The following is a 17,671-nucleotide window of genomic DNA, read 5'->3' on the forward strand; positions in this document are numbered from 1 at the left end:
TTGGGAGCGAAGGGAGGGACTGCAGGAAGGGAGGGAGGTGGGGGTGCTTGGATCGCGGGGAGTTGAGGGGAGGAGGGCTGACAGGGGCTGGAGGGGAGGAGAGGGGAGGGAGGGACTGCGGGAGGAGAGGGGGTGGGGGCACGGAGGTGGCGCGGAGTAGAGGGGAGGCGGGCGGGGCGCCGGGTTGGAGGGGCGGGGAGGGGAGAGAGGCGGGCGGGGTCCGCGAGCTGAGGGAGGCTGGGCGGGCGGACGCGGCGGGGGAGGGCGCTGGGCAGGAAGGGGAGGGGGAGCGCGAGCGCGAGAAATGCAGAGGCTGCAGCGGCGGCGGCGGCGGCAGTAGCGGCAGCGGCGACGGCGGCGGCGGCAGTGCTCCAACTCGCTCCTCGCTCCGGGCTCCGCCGTCGAGCCGGGAGAGAGCCTCCGCCAGCGGCCAGGCATCCGGCCGGACCACACCAGCGACCCGGGCCCTTTGGTGGCACCGCGCTCACCCAGGGGCGGCACAGGCACCCAGAGCAGGTAAGGAGGCACATCTGGTGGCCCCGCCGCCACAGTGGACTCAGGGGCCTCTGTCTCCCCACCGCGCCCCGCCCCACCCACGAAGCCCCTGGGTTCTTCCCCCTACAGCGGGCAGCCGGGATGCGGGTGGATTAGACAGCAGTAGGCGTGGAGTCCCTCCGTGAAGGTTCGGTCACACTTTGGGGATCTAGGGTGGTGGTGGGCCCTCAGGTGGAAGGCTTCGGCCACTCGCGGGGTGGAGAGGACGAGGGGAGTGGCGAGGCTGATAAACGGAGTTTGGGAGGGAGGGGGCTAGCAGAAGGAAGCTGCTGGAGAAGGAGGAAATGCTGAATGCGAAACCCTTGAAGCGCTTGAGTCCCAAAGATTCTGTTGTGGGTTGAACCGAGCGTTTCTGTCATCGGAACCATTCCCAGCCGGGAGGACCGAAAGGGCAGGGCGTGAGGGGCGCAGCAGAGAAAGATGGAGGGTGGGGGTGGGGTGGGGCGGGAGTAAGGGGAGAAGGAAGAGGAGGAATTTGCTCTGATCGGAAGGAAGAGGGTGGGTTTTTGGTTTGGCAAATGGGTTTCCTTGACCCGTGGGACTCCTGAATCTTGGTTTGGGGTAACCAAGGAACACGAGGTTCACGCGACAGCGTGCATCCAGAAGCACATCCAGAGCCGATCAAAGCCCCAGTCTCGTACGTGGCTGAATTGCCTTCCCATCAACCTGTGGGTTACCTCGGAGCTTTTTATTTTTTGAGCCATTGGCCCAGAGAATGAGCCGCACGCCTCCACCGCCGCCCGGGCCTGCGGTGTGCGAGCTGGAGCCTGACAGCGCGCGGCCCTAATGGGGCTCAGCTTCACTGTGCGCTAAGGTTTGGGGTTTAGCAGTTTTTGCGTAAGGCGCAATCGCCGAAGTCTGACGTCCAGTTCCCGCTCCCCTTCGCCAGAAAAATAAAAATTGCGGAACCCCTGGATCCGTTTGCACACACAATGCGTGGCTACAAACCGCATTCTTTTCATGAATATTCATCGAACGCTTGGCTGGGCTCCTTATCTGCTTCCCCAGAGACATTTCCGCCTTGAAACGAACTCGGTGGACAGCCTTTGCCCGAGTAATTTTCACTCTGTTGAAATTAGCTTGGCGTACATGGGTGCATTTTTAGTGCCTTGTGCAGGGTTGACACACCTCTGTCTTCCCTACGACCTCTAGCACTTGCTTGGCCGGTTAAAACCAAACACTAGCACTGAGGTGGTCTTCTGCTATAGGGGTGTGGATCAGCCCCCTCCCGCCCCCACCCACCCCTCTGGGAATACAGCCGGGGCTAACAGATCTCGGGTACTGCGGGCAAAATGAATGAATCGGGACTGTAATTACCTATTCCTTTGTCTTGGCCTCGCGCATGCGCTGGAGAGCAGGGTGTGGAGGGCCTGGCAGCCCCATCTGATCTCCCCATCATCCACCCACCCACTCCCCTCCAAAGCCTAGGAACAAAGGCTTTTGCCCTAAATATTTCTTAAAGCCCTGGGACACAAATGACAGCCCCCCCCCCCCCCCCCCCGTGTGTATGTTTCCTCTTTCCCAGGCTATCACTCATCGTTTGCTGTCTTACTGATTTCAACTGACCAAAAACAAGATTAGCCTTTATGGCGAGGGCAAATTGTGGATTAAATATATTTTAAACGTGCACTGCTATTTTACTTTCCAGAACTGTCCATTGTTCTTTTTCCTGTAACATATCCCTCTACCGGGATGGGTGGCTTTCTTAATTTGCATCAATTAACCATTCCTCTTGACAGAGCTTTGTTGCCGGTCATTTGACTAAAGGACATTGGTCTCAAACCAGCAGTGGGTGTTGCCCCTAGTAACACCACCTGGGAAAAATTAAGACATCTTGGCATTTATACGAACAAGATGGCCTACGGAGCGAGAAAATGGTTACCTTGTCAGGATCCTAACCCTTCTGGTTTCTCTTGATTCCCACGCTACTGTTTCATTAAGAGTTCCAAAATGCAAACCCCATGGAGATGGCTACTAGGATTGCCGGGGTGAATATGGTGAAGTTCTAAGTTCATGATGCTTCTTTTAAAAAAATTTATTTCTACAAAATCTAACCAGAAGCCGTGGTATATACATTGATGGCTGATTTTCTTTCAAATGATGTATTTTCCAGGTTATAACCCTTCAGAATTCTTTTTGGGTTTGTTTTTACCTTCCTAAAGGTGACTTACTATATATATCAAATAGGAGTTAAGCACTACATTTTCTGCAATGTAGTAGGTTATGTGTAAAAAAAAAAAAAAAAAAATCATGCTGAAGCATTCTCAGTATATACTGGTGCAGTAACACGTGGCGTGAGAGGGAAGTCATCTCTTTTGTTCCTTTTAATAAAAACTTGATATTAGCCATGTTTAATATTACCAGAGCCTGTAATTGCTATGGTGGCAGCCTGGCTGTATTCTAGGTAGCATGGATCATTCCTTCTGTGCTGCTTAGTATTGAATGGGTTATTGTGGCTTAGAGGGCTATAGATGCTTTTTCTTTCTTTCTTCTTCTTCTTCTTTTTTTTTTTTTTTTCCTTTTCTATTAGGTAGAATTTAGCAGGGTGGGAATACAGACTAATTTTGTGTTGAAATACAGACTAAATATACAAGCTGACATATGCCAGTATACCCTGAATTCAGGGAGTTTTGAGTTTTTAAACAAGATAATTTAAAAATCAAATATTAGCAATTATCAGTTATTTTATTTCTACAATTTTATTTATTTATTTATTTATTTTTACCAAGCTTTAGCAGGTAGAGGAAGGGAACTAGTTGAGTCTTTTGATAAAATGCACCAACAGTGACTGCAACAGTGGCCTTATATCTCTAACTGGTACTTAGGCCACCATTGTGGTATAGAGAAGGGATCCTTTTTTTCCCCTCCCCACCCACATCACCCTAATTTAAATGTTCAGAGCCCTAGGCATTTAGGTTCCCTATCCTTGGAGGCCTCTTAATAATTCTCGGGAATTACCTGAAAAAACCACATGATGGTTTAAGATCTCTTTAGGTTTTTTTCTCCCCCAATTTCACACCAGAACAATTTCACGTCATTTTCTTTCCATGGTTAAAATAACTGGAATATGATACCAGAGAAGAACTTGCCTTTGCAGGAGATTTGATCACTGTAAAATGGATGCCTGTGTTGTTTGTGATAGTTTTGTAAAAATATTGCAACATCTAGAACCATTTTAAAAGCTATTAAAGCACCATGTATATACACACATGTGTATGCATAGTGTGTATGTACATACAGGCATGGATATCTATTTATATTTATGTACAGATTGTAAAAATCTTATTAATGATATGTGCTAAACTAGTTGGTATAGAACATTATTTTCTAGTGGTTTTACATTGGTCTTTGGAAAATAATCAGTTTCTGTCTTTCTAAGTATATGCTTAGAAAAGGCTCACTAGTCTACTAATATGCTCATCTTCAATTATTCCCAATGTATTCCTAAAATAAATGGCTGCCTGGAGCATCTGAAGCTAAGATGTTCATTTAGGGGCTTCAAAACCCATTAAACACTAATGAACTTTCGAAGCTGGAGTACACAATGCTTACTAAATAAAGGACTTATACATTTTTTTTCTGTTTAATTTTTGTGATCTCTTGTAAAATTTCATTTTTCAAAATATGTCCCCAAAAGACCTGTTAAAAAGTAAAACAAGTGCCTCTGGTATTTGATTCTGTTGAAAGAGACATTTTGATTCGTTCAGGCCTTTCTCACTCAACTCATCTTGACCTATTCGTTTCACACCTTCTTGGTCTTCCTGATGATTGTGTGAACTGAAATCCAGGTAGCTATTGAGGGCAAACCATATGTGGATGCATTGGATGGTCCCTGGGACAGATGCAGAATCCTTATCATCTTTTCAAGTTTTCTCAAGTCAGTCCTTTTCATTTTTTTTTCTGTCTCTTAAGTCTTTAGATAATGTGATGAATGTGAACTTTACGGCTTGAAATTACCATGAAGTTGCAAATAGAAGTTTTTGAAGGATAAAATACTGTCTGGGCATCTGAAAGGTTCTCAGATACCCTAACTTCTGTCCTCTAGTGGAGACATATTTGAAATTCTGTAAGGTGTTGTATGGAGATTTGCCCAGGGGTAGATTGTGTGGTGTCAGGATGGCCACCCTCCTTGAATTTCCCAGGGCTGCTATGTAACTCAAGAGGTGGCATTTAAGTTCTTTTGAGAAAAATATAGGTAGTTTTAAAACCACAGCAGTTCCCAGCCTGCCAGAAGAAGGATTTTGTTACATGCCATTCCCCGCATAGCTATTCAGACAGATAGGTGGCTGTCATGTGATTAAAAATTGTCTGTGAACCTTCTCAAGAGTAAAAACAATCATACAGAATCAAATTCTCAACAGGATAGAGTTAAATTTTAATTCTGAGGAGACAACAAGCCTAAGTAGGATTACAACAGCATTCTCCTTTTCCCGCTGGAAGTTATCAGGAGAATGGAGTGGGAGGCCAAGAGAGGCAAAGGGTCCATTTTCCCTCTACTGCAAACTAGGATTTAAATGCAAATCCAGGGATAGCAGAAGCCAAAGCCAGAGGTTGTGATTGAGCAGATTGGAAGTCTAGGAATACATTCCTGAAAGCTTTGGAGACTTAGAAATAGAAACCATCTGTAAGCACAACAGGGGCCCAGGGCATAAGGAAATACTTCAAGATAATATAGGAAAATGGTGCTCAGTGGGGAAGGCAAAGTCCTTACACAACATTTTTTTCCTTATCACTTGAATATTTTATGAACTTTTACTGCTTTTGAAAATTTATTTTGGATATGGTAAGAAGAACTGGGCTTCAAAGGCTTGTTTTTTGAATTTCTCTTTGAAATAAATATTTCAACAATTGTGCTTTGTGTAGGGAGTATGACTTTTAGATACTGTGACTTATAGGGTTTGGTGTGGTTGGGCCAAATTCACCCTGATTAGTCCTCTCTTTCAGCCATTTACTAGCTATGTGACTTTTGTCAAATTGCTTGGCTTCTTTATGCCTCAGTCCTCATCATTAAAATGAGACAGTAATACAGGGTTATTGTAAGGATTAAGTAAAATTGTCAAACAGGACAAAGCCTCATACATACTCAGTGCATCTTTGTAATCCACATTCATCATAAAATGGGGAAGAACACTGATTTTCCTAACTTTATCCCCTATTTCTACAGTTATTCACATGCTTGTTTCAAAGGGATCATTATTGCAAGACAAGCTGATGCTGTTGCCTTGGACAGAGTTTGGTAGGACATAGAAGTCAGTGGTTTAGAAAATCCTCCAGGCATAGCTCTGATTCCTTGATTATTAGATAGGACACTTGTAATAGTTTCCAAAGCATACACACAGTGGGGGTAGAAAGTTGATATAACCTCGGCCTCCACAGTGCATTGGCATTTTTTGAGATGAAAATAATAATAATAATAATAATAGTAATAAATGAAGATAATGTGGTGCAAGTCCTTGAAACTACAGAGAAAGGCTTACTCCATGTTGAGACATGAGCTTGACTTGATTAGCCATATGACCTTGGCTATGGACATAATTCATTTGGATTCCTAAAATACTTAGCTTTGTTATATCTTGAACCAATATGCATTAGTGAGCACTGAAAGAAGTCACTTGGTCATTTCTGGTAAGATTGATAAACCAACCTCAGTATTAAAATTCTGCATCATGTATTATCTGGTGACAATCCTCCATCCCTTCACACAGCTGACATAGTGTCACCGTTTCACTTTCCCACATCTTTGCCCCCTCCATACCAGGAAGAAAACTGAAACCTGTATTGGGCAGGAATGTAAAGGTGCTGTTACCTGTTGACAAATCTGTGGAAGCAATTATCCCCATGGAGACCTTAGATACAGGCCTCCTAAAACCATGAAGGAAGTTCTTTGGAATTTCAGATATTTGGGGTGGATCAATCCTGGAATTGGTCTGAAAATTTCAGGCATTGAATTTAGGGGCATATTCAGATGATTTTTTTTTTTGTCCTTCTGGGCACATATGCTTGCTTTTGAGCAAAGGTAGAATCGTTCTAATTTTAGGTAAGATATGTTTAATGGTTTCTTTAAGCAAAGTCGGTTTTTTAATCTTATGGATTCAGAAGGGTAGTTATAGTTACTCTGCCAAGTTTACCAAAGGGAAAGAGACTACAGTGGTTCTTTATAAAAGCTTCTTTGAAGATTTTTTTTTTAACTTGGGAAATTAAAGGATGAGGATGGATACTTGGTGACAGTTTATTGCATGCGTGATAACATGCTCAAATTGACTTTTAATCCCCTCAAACAAATTGTAAGACACATTTTATCTTTGAATAAGTGAAAAATAGAGAGTTAAATAATGTACCTGAGGTCCCAATGCTAATAGAAATTGGTGGGACTTAAATTGGGTCTTATGGCTTTCTGCCCTGTTCTCTTCACTAGCACCACACTGTACTGCCTGTGAGCCTTGACATTTCATCTTACATAACATGGACCCTTAGGATAAAATAAGTAACCTCTTAACATATAACACCTTCAATATCCATTCAGATAGAGTTGCACTAAGTGCATAGTTTAAGTATTCAAGCAGTAAGTACAGTAAGTACCTCTGTACCGGAAGTGCTGTTTGCCATAGTGAACAGCCACTCACTCATACTCTTAAACATTTCCAGGACAATGAAGGTGGTGAAGATGGTGTTTGCTGTTATTGAGGACTGCAACTGAGTGTGGATGTAGTCAGCCTCTTCTCTCACGTCCTGACATTTCACTTGGGGTGGGAGTCACACTTCAAATGCCTCATCTGTGATTCTGCTCTTGGGACATGGTTAGGTGCTTATCCACCTGTTTGCATCTGTGTAACCAGGGTTGCCAGGTTAGAATAAGCCAAATCCTAGACTTCTGTCTCTGTGCAGGATTCATTTTCAGAAGGTCAGTGGCTACTTTTAACCACTATCCCAGCCTCAGCCCTTTGTAAATTCTTGTGTCATTGGAGCAGGGTGGAAAGCTCAGGACTAATATGTTTATCTCTAAGATCAACAGGATCTTAGAGAAATTACTGGCTTGCACAAGGTCCCATGAACTCGTTAGTGGCCTAGGGGAACTTCAGGTTGTTTCCCAATAAAACCTCATTCCTGTCATCCCTCCTTGCTGAGGGAGAGAGGGTAGGCAGAGACAGAGAGACAGAAGCAGTGTCACATTGAGTCAGACTCTTACTCATTGCTTGCAACACAAAATACAACAGAACAATACAACACAACAAAAGAAAACCAAAGAAACCTACCATTCTTTAACCCTGTTACCATTTTTTTTTTTTTTAAATCTCATCTGGGTTCTATTTCTCTCTGTCTTCCTCATAGGGATCTCCTCTGCCCTTTACTATACCACATGTGCTCCTATAGGGAACGTTCTGTAACTAATGCTTTCTGCTTCATCTGTTGGCATCTGTCTCCCTTATTTTTCCCGTCTCTGCTTCTTGCATTGTATGCATGTAATTTTCTTCATATTCCAAAGAATATATGCATGTATTGAAACACCTTTCTTCATAAAATTAAAAATTAGTACTGTGTGTTGGTTTTCTTCCTAAAATGAACAATGGGTACAGGGTTGAGTCTGTGGATGGCAGGTACAGATTTCAAAGGAGAACCAGTTGGTTTTAGTCTAGTTTGGGTGTTGTAGAATGAGTGGGACGGTGGAGCACCCTGCCATAGAATCTCAGGAACCTCAGAGCCTCTGGGAATACCAGCATGCTGCTCATCACTGTGCATAGGTGGTGATGGAGACAGCATTTCTGCTGATTTCTGGTGCTCTCTGTCTTATTGGTTTGGGAACTGCATACAGCAGGAGATTTAATCTTTTTTTTTTTTTTTTTACTTTAAAATTACCATTTACAGTAATTGGGCTGGTTTTGAGATTTAAAAGAGGTGAATGTTTCTGAAGTAGTCCTTAAAATATGGGACTTGGGGCTGGGATTGTAGCTCAGTGGTAGAGCACTTGTCTAGCATGTGTGAGGCACTGGGTTTGCTCCTCAGCACCACATAAAAATAAATAAATAAAGGTATTGTGTCCATTTGCAACTTTTTTTTTTTTTTTAAAAATATGGAACCTAAGTATTTAAGTTACTAAAACAAGTTATAGGGCTTAATAATGAAATTCTTGAAACATATTAACAGGTTAAACTGTTTGTGTGCCTTAAGTGGAGCTTTGAGGAATTTATATTTTTCCAGAGAAACCTGAAATAAATAAGGGACTGCAGTTTTCATAAGACTTTTTTTTTTTTTTTTTTCCATACCAGGAGTCAAACCCAGAGATGGTAGGCAAGAGTTCTATCATTGGTCTACATTCCCAGCTCCCACTTAACAATTTTTTATTTTGATACAGGGTGGTTCTAAGTCACCCAGACTGGCCTCCTTGCAATCCTCCTGACTCAGCTTTCCAGGTTGCTAGGACTACAGGTGTGTGCCACTGCGCCCAGCTTTCTAAGAGTTTTAACCATTACTTAGGCTGATGCAGAAAAGGATGTATTACTAAAATAAACTCAAATTAAGAATTCTTTTTTAAGTTGATGAAGAAATAGATGTACAAGAAAAGTTTCTGGTTGAACTTTGAGAATTACAAGTTTCCCGGATTGCTCAGCAAAGTGACTTTGGAAAGACCCATATCATTTTCCAGCTGATAGGCTATTCAAAACACCTTTACCACACAGACTAATACAAGAGCCAAGTTAAATAGTAGCAAGATCTAATCAAGGTGAAACAGTGTATCAAAGTGGAAAACAGTGACCATCTCTTCACAGTGTGATCCTATATGGTCCTATATGAAGTCTCCAGTTGTCCAGTTTTCCCAGATGTCTCTCCTAGGCATCTCTGAGCTCATCCTAGAGATTGCAGGGGCTATAGGAATATTTGCTTTCTCTGACATTTACAGGTGTTCTCAGTTGTTTCAATAGGGAAAACAGTGTCTGTGTTCTGCATTTGCTTAGGATTATTAAAGATGATGAGAGAAAAGACAAAAATTAGAAAATCAGTGATTTATAGGTAAGCAGGTCCGAGACAACTCCCCCCTTCTTTATTCTACAGTTTATGAAAGGTTAAGTGACTGGGTGTTTACTAATGACATTAATATGACCAAATAAGACAACCTGGAACCTTCTTTGAATGATTCCTTTTCCTGAGGGGAAAGAGAAGAATCTCAAGTAACTACTGATGGTGGCAGTGGTTTCTGAGGCTTTTCATGGTCACCAACTTTAGGTAAACAGGGCGAATGCTGCACTAGTGACACAGGGTTTATCAGTGGGGATCTTTTGTTGATATCTCAAACTCCAATTTCCTTGGGCTCACACAAATGGACTTCACAAACCTGGTTTCAGAATTTTCAGTGTTTGGTTTTCCTACAGATAGTCACAAGTGTTTGTACCCACTCTCCACCAAAGGTTGTTAAGACAAGACTGACAATGGTCTCCCAGGTGTGTGTTTCTTTTTGTGACTCACAACTCAGTGTTTTCCTTCATCTGATGCAATGGCTGACTAATGAAAGGTTTCAGGGCAGGTTTGGTTATCCTTTCTCTGGTGGAAGAAGCAAAAACAGAAAAACAAGTCATTAATAGCTCACTACATTCATCTCTGCCTTTCTATTGTAACTGGTTTTATTTCTGCCATCCAGAAAGCTTGGGCTTTGGTTCCATCTGAACTAAGGTCTTGGATGTGCAGGGAGAGGGTTATCACAGGAAAACTAAACTGACCACAGGGCAGATGGTAGTAGCTGGACCACGGAAAACTAAAAAATCATTTCTCTAAGGTAAGAGTTTTAGTTTTATATGGGATGAACTCTTAATGGAAAAGGAGTCCTACTAATTTCTCTAAGATTAGGGGTTTAGCTTGCTGCAACTCTGAAAGCAGAGATTTGAACAAAAAAGATAATTTAACAAAAAAGCGAATTTTATATTCATCTCCTAGGTTACCCCAAATCCATGTTAATTAGCTCTTGCTTAAAAAATCACTTTGTTGGGGCTGGGGATATGGCTCAAGTAGTAGCGCACTTGCCTGGCATGTGTGAGGCACTGGGTTTGTTCCTCAGCACTACATAAAAATAAGATAAAGATATTATGTCCACCTAAAGCTAAACAATAAATATTTTAAAAAATCACTTTGTTGCAGTTTAATCTTTAGTGCTGTCAATAGCAACACATTCTTTGAACATATCCTTGTTTCTAGCAGTGAATGCTACTATGCTATGTTGGGAAGGTAGTGACAGGGGTCAGGGAGAGCAGTTGGCAGATTAGCACACATTTTTGTTACCTCTTGATCTTGTATTCTCTAGACCTAGAGCTAGGACTTGGCAGGTTTCATTCCTGTATTGATTCCCCTTGGGTAGGCACATTACCAAAAGAGGATCCTTTGTCATTTGTGTGGTAAGTTCGCCAAGAATCTCAGATAAAGGGCAAAGAAGTCCAGAGTGATGCAATACTGCAAAAAATGTTAACTGCTATTTCTAAGAAGAGTGAAGAAAACCAATGCCAGTTTTGAGTTGGGTGTGATTTCTGTTGGAAGAGGGTGAGAACTGGAGGATATATATCTTAAGTAAAATATACCCTCAGGATATTAAGATGGTTGTTAATATTAGCAGCACACAGCATAGCAAACCAGCAAGCCCTGACACGTTGGCGGCTGTTTGCATAGTTTACCTGGTGGAGAAAATATCCAACATAGAGCCAAAGTTTTGGCATACGGTGGTTAGCATGAGGTCTAGTTGACTGAGACACATTTCCATTTGATTCCAGTAACACATTTAACTACCTCCCAAGCTGACTACACAGTTGCAGACTTGAGAGAGGAAGAGGCATTTGTGAGAAGCATTTCTTGTTAAATATCAGTGTTGGTAAAACCCTTCTGAAAAGGAGGAAATGGCTACACTGGAGGGAAGTGTCAGCAGGGTAATTTTGCAGCAGTATCCTTGCACAGGAGAGGGGAAAGATCTTCCTTTTTCCTCCTAGGAGTGTCTGGATTCCCCTTATGTGGGCAGGATTTCTGATCAGTGCAATATAGACAGCAAAATCATGTTGTTGTAGGCCAGCGGTCAGTGACCTCTGCCTTCTGAACTCCACTGTTCCAGCCTCATGGTATTTGCAGGGGGAGGTTTGGAAACACTGGGAAGATCTGCTTGCAGGAGTAGAAGTGGTGGTGGCTTTATTTCTGCATCATTCTTCTTGTGCTGCCATAAGGATGTTACAGACCATGTGGTTTAAGCAACAGAAATGTATTTTCTCACCATTCTGGAGACTGGAAGTCCAAGATCAAGGTGCTGGCAGGGCTGGTTACTCCTGAGGCTTCTCCCCTTGGTTGCAGGTGGTTGTTTTTTCACTATGTCCTCTCAGTGTGTCCTAATCTCTTTCTTCAAGAATACCAGTCAGATTGGATTAAGGACCATCCTAAAAGCTCTATTTCAATTTCATCACCTCTTTAAAGGCCCTATCTTTAAATACAGTCTGGGCTTCTGGGGATTAGGGCTTCAACATAGGGATTTTTGGGGGATGAGATTCTGCCTGTGACAACTGCTGTTTCATATAAGGAAAGAGAGTCCAGTGAAGAACTTTTGAAGCTCTCTGACTCGGGAAGAAGGGAGTGGGCGAGGGAGATGGACAACCTGGTTTCCTCCTCATGAATCCATGGGAGGCCAGCACAAGGGTCTCCATTTGACACATGAAATGCAGAGAAGTTGATTTCTCCAGGATTCAGAGTCAGGTTTCGGTGTCCTCCTGGACCCAGAGCTTTAGGGAGCTGCACCAATAGGCATTTACACATGGGGAACTTCTTTTCCTTCTGACATTAAATTTGAGGCTTTCCTTCTACCTGAAGACTTTCCTAAGTGTTATAAGAGACTGAATAAAGAGAGAGAAAGAGGAAGAGTTGCTAAGTGTGTACAATATAAAGATGTAACCAGACTCAGGCTTTCTAAATTAGAAGGGAATTATTCTGGGGAAGCTTCTTTTAAAATTCTCTGTCATTAGTGGCAATGATAGGGAGTCCTTCCCTTTCTAGACAGAAGAGATGGCCAGATGTGTAGGCCAGTTTAAAATCCTCTTCTAGCATCTATGCTTGTAGGTATGGATTCAGCAGACAGATTTTTACCAAGGGACGAGTTTTGTTGGACAAAGGCTTGGGGTTGAAGACTTTGGAAGACAGGGGCTCTAACAAGAGCAGGTGTTGGAAGAGTGGGATTTGGTGACAGGTTTATGATTTCATGGGGTACCATGGTGGCAGAAGTAATTGCCAGGAATTGTATGAAATCCTTGATGACTACAAAAATCAAGGCTAATGAATCTTGGGGCCTTTCCAAGCAACAAAACAAGTAGTGATACTTAAAGGGACTCTTTAGAGGGACATTCTAAGCAGATCTGGAAGTGGGTATGTTACACATAGCAACTGTGAGAGGCTCTTTTTAAAGAGCATTTTACAACTTTTGGGAATGCCTGCTTAGGTCATTCAATCATTGCTTTCCTGTTTCATGTTTCAGGTCACATCATGTTGTATTAACTATGGCAACCTGAGCACGACCTCATTAATCCACAGTGAGATTGAATATGACAATTTAATTTTATTACACCAGATAAACAAATCTCCAGCCCCCAAATAATTGAAAGTTGATGCTCTTTAATATCTTTTATTAAAATTTCCACTGGTGAATGATCTTCTGCATAAAACATGGGGTGTGAGCTACTTTCAAATATTAAAATTTAGACTTTTAAAAATTTGTGCAAGTCTTATCTTCAATCCATTTCTGGTGGTCCTCTTGAAGTATACAATTTTTTTTGTATGTGTGCCCCCTCTTCCATTCAGGTCAGAAGGCTGGCATATCTGTGCACTGTCCTCCAAGGCCCATCCTTACAGCATTCTTTTTTCTTTTGTAAAAATTTGTTCTAATTAGTTATACAAGACAGTAGAATGTGTTTTGACACATTGTACACAAATGGAGCACAACTTCTTCCTCTGGCTGTATAAGGTGCAGAGTCACACTGGTCTTATAATCATACATGTACATAGGGTAATAATGTCTGTCTCATTCCACAGTCCTTTCCACCCCCACACCCCCTCTCCTCTCCTTATTCTCCTCTGCACAATCCAAAGTTCCTCCATTCTTCCCTACCTCCCCCCATTATGCATCAGCACCTGCTTATCAGAGAAAACGTTTGGGACCATCATTCTTTCATTTCTCACATTTGCTCATTTCTTTTCACCTTAAGCTAGGAAACTAGTTTGAAGTGAGACCATCCTTCTCTTGGCAACTACCTCTTGCAAATCTAGTGTAGCATTTCTCCACCTAAGACCGTCCATCCCAACTCTCCGTTACACCTAGAATACAATTCAAAACCCTCCTCTGGTCTGCAGGGTCCTGCATGTTCAATCTTCTGTTTTCCTCTACAGCCCACTTTCAGTCTCACCCTCCCCACCTCTGTGGTCCAGCCCACTGGCTGCAGAAGTTGCCCCCAGCTCCAAGATCTTTCCTCCTGTTTCTTCTGCATGGAATATTTGTTTTCTCACAGAGTTACTCCTATTCAATGTCATTTTCATGAAGATCACCACCCCTCATAGTACTGGACATTCTTGTCCCTGGACTCACTAAAACTGATGTGATTATTTAATGTTTCTGCTCCTCTAGATGGAAGTAGCCGGGAGGCAGGGATGTGTCAGCTTTTCTTAGACCTATCACTGTGCCCTGTGACAATTTCTGGTCCATGCTCAGCACTCCATGTTTGTTCAGAGCATGTTATCTTCATGGAGGGCACATGTCTCCTGAAAGTCACCTTTGACAGCTGAAATGACTTCAGTATAGGGACACTAAATTTCACCTCATCAGTTGTGCTTACTATGAAGATGAATAGCTGATGAACTCCAATTAGTGTAATTATTCTGTTTCCAGCCAGTAACCTTGGTAGTAATTGTCCTAAAGCCCTGAGACATTAGAAGTAATTAGTCCTGATGGCTTGTGCATCTCAGCTTCCTCCCAAGGTAGAGTCTGGAATGGAGAATAAAATTGTGTGTTATTTGTGGGAAGCAAATAATATTACATCTTGGGGATTTATTGAAAAATACGGTTAGTGAAAGTTGGGGCAGATTTGTCTGTTCTTCCAAATCACTGAATGTCATTCGTTAGCTCTGGACACCAGTAAGCAGCTTAATCGATGCATGATAGTAACAGCCTTTGTGAAGTCCAGAATATTAGGTCCCTGGATAAGCATGTGATTTGAAATCGTCACATATCTATGAATGGTAAACCTATCAAAGTAACAATGAATGGAGCCCTGGCTCTGTGCTGTGTCCACTTACACTCAATTGTGAGTTTCTAGTTGGGACTTTGTTCATCTGTAGATATCAGGTTGCTAGCCCTGAACCTCTTTCCAATAAAGGGTGAAACAAATGGAAGGGCACGCTCCATGGCCATGTGACCTGTGCTCTACCAATAAGATCTGTTTCAGAATGTTGTCCTTGACTTGGCTTTACTTCACACCCAGGAACCAACTTGTAATGAACCATTAGCAAACATCACTTTTTTTTTTTTTTTTCCCAGCAGAGAGAAGTGCAGTGAAGACATATTTGGGATTCACTTCCCTACTTCCTTGATTTTGAAGTACTCATGATGATCAGAATTCATTTTCCAGTGTCTTATTCTTAAGTGCCATGGGCATCCTCCTCCTTCCTGATGTCCCTCCCCATAACATGCCCCAGGATACTTGGTGGACAGATCTGAAGGCATTTTCCCACAGGGTCAAGTCAGTTTGATTTAAGTTGGGTGGTAGAATAGACAATCAAGGTTATGGGCCAGGTGTCTCTCTGCAATTGCTTTCTCATCCTAAGCACTGTTTAGAGACCCTAAGTCACGACATTGCCTCCTGAGTTCTTACATTCTGAACTTCAGGTGGTGTTTGGAAGCCTGGACTCATATTGTAGATTACATAATTGGAAAGTGTGATTAGCTGGGAAAAAGTGGTATTGATGATTGAACAGCAATTTATGAAATAAATAAGTATCTAGGTGACCAATCGATATGCTTTTAGATATATATTTCCAAGCAGATGATATTTTTTCTCTGTCTTTTTTTTCCCCCTACTTCTGTTGTAACTTGTTAGTGATGGTGATGATGTCATTTTGGTTTAAACTTTTGAATACAAGCAGAAAAGTGTTTGTGGCTGCAATAAGTAAGTCCATGGCATGATTATTATAGCTGTTTAAGTCCACTCTCTCCCACCTCCAGGGAACATTAGGGTTGGGCCTCAGTCTTCTGCAGCTGTGCACTTCACCTCCGTTTGATTATGTGAAGATTTTGTTACTGGGTTGGAGGAGTATGATGTAATTTGAGCATTTGAAGTCCTAAGTACAGAATGCATATTTTATGTAGTTAAAAGATACAAGTATTGCTTTTGTGATGAATTCATTCTTTTTCTTTGGGGAAAGGGTACTGAGGATAGAGCCCAAGGGCACTTTATCACTGAGCTATATCCCCAGCTTTTTTTAAATTTTTATTTTTTATATATTTTATTTTGAGGGAAGGCTTGCTAAATTGCTAAGGCTGCCCTCAAAATTGTGATCCTTCTGTTTCAACCTCCTGAGCCACTGGGATTACAGGCATGTACCACCACGCCCACCTGAATTCATTTGTTATTAAAAATTAGTGGCCTTTGGAAGCATATTTCTAGACTTAGCTTTTTAAAAAGAGGTTCAAATGATTCTATAGTCCTCTCTAAGCATATGTTGAAAACTTGTTTTTCTGCCCATGAATGAGCAACTGACATAAAGTTTTTCTACTTTATTAAATGTGACCTGGGAAAATGCAAACCACATTAAAATATTGCAGAATTAATATTTATTTATTGATGGAGCTGGGAGACTCAAGGACCTATTATTTTCCTTTAAGGAGATTACATTGGTGAGGGCAATCAAGTAAACTAGTAATTACAGTGAGATAAGTATTGGTCTGTAGATATGTGGGATAGAGACGGTGACCTGCAGATAGTCATTAAATTAACTTCTTGGATCAATCATTACCTGTACCTTTTCCCTGTTCTCCTGTCTGTCTGTAGTCTGTCTGTAGATTCCTTTTGCCTGACAAAGCCATGCGAGTTATCCCAAGTTCAATTGGCTATTATTTAAAGAGATTTATGTAAATATCACTTTAGAGAATATGGGAGAATTCAGGATCGATTACATTTAGTTCAAAGATCTTAATTACTACCTAGAAAAGACATTTAAGTATCTTAAGTGCCTATCAAAACCCGAGTGCTTTGGGATAAGAAATTGAAGGGAAAGTCTCCAAGAACAGCCAGTTGTTGATGCAGAGTGAGAATATGTCTTGTATCTGGGTGTCCTCACAGCTGGGCCTCCCTGGGAGGTGTCCCCAGGCAGTGCTCTCCTGACAGTCTAACTATGGTAAGACGGGCTGCTCCCTTGAGAAAGAGGAAGAATTGCTATGGACCTGTATTCAAAATTCTGAGAAATGCTTGCAATAGGTTTTTGAATTTTTGCTGTAGGGAGCTTCCTTCCCAGTCCAAGAAATGAAAGGTAAGAAGGATGCTGACTCTTTGAAGACAAGTTGGGGTGCATGGAAATAACTGCAATGGCAGTGACATACAGTGAAGGAGGGTGTTTCTATACAAATAAAACATTTTGTTTTGATAAAACATGGTTTTAAAATGTTAATTCCAGAGTTTCCATAGTGGGCTAGGTGTGTTCGCACCACTAATATTGACAGCATTTCCATTATGATTTGCATAGGAGATGTGGAGGCCACTTTTGCTCTAAAGTGCAGGTTTCTCTTGACTCTTGAATTGCAAGACTCTTAACCATGACCTTTTTTTTTTTTTCCCCCTAACGTCTCAACAAATTAAGAATGAAGTTGATAACTGATCTCCTATCACTGCTCTTGTCTGGCTTTCACCTTCCAGTCTGATCTGTATTCCCCAGCATCTGATTCTCCATCTCATGGGAAACTCTTTGGAGGCTGGAACCCCATCTGCCTGGTTTTTGTTTTCTTAGAACTTCAGACAGTCCTTGGCCCACAGCAATTGCTCAATGTGAATCGATGCATTAATCTTTGAGACCATTCTACTTTGGGAGAAGAAAAACAGAGAAAACAAAAAATGGTTTATTATTGCAT

General features: G+C 42.0%; 1 protein-coding gene across 1 annotated transcript in view; it reads left to right on the forward strand.

Moving 5' to 3' along the window:
* Nucleotides 1-314: 314 nt before the first annotated feature.
* Basp1 (brain abundant membrane attached signal protein 1) overlaps nucleotides 315-17,671 on the forward strand; it is a 52,886-nt gene continuing 35,529 nt past the window's right edge. The window contains exon 1 of the mRNA XM_027954406.2: nucleotides 315-516. The gene's annotated coding sequence lies outside the window, so the exon portion shown is untranslated. The remainder of the gene's footprint in view (nucleotides 517-17,671) is intronic.

This window comes from Marmota flaviventris, chromosome 5 (genome assembly GCF_047511675.1).
Source record: "Marmota flaviventris isolate mMarFla1 chromosome 5, mMarFla1.hap1, whole genome shotgun sequence".
NCBI classification, from domain to species: domain Eukaryota; kingdom Metazoa; phylum Chordata; class Mammalia; order Rodentia; family Sciuridae; genus Marmota; species Marmota flaviventris.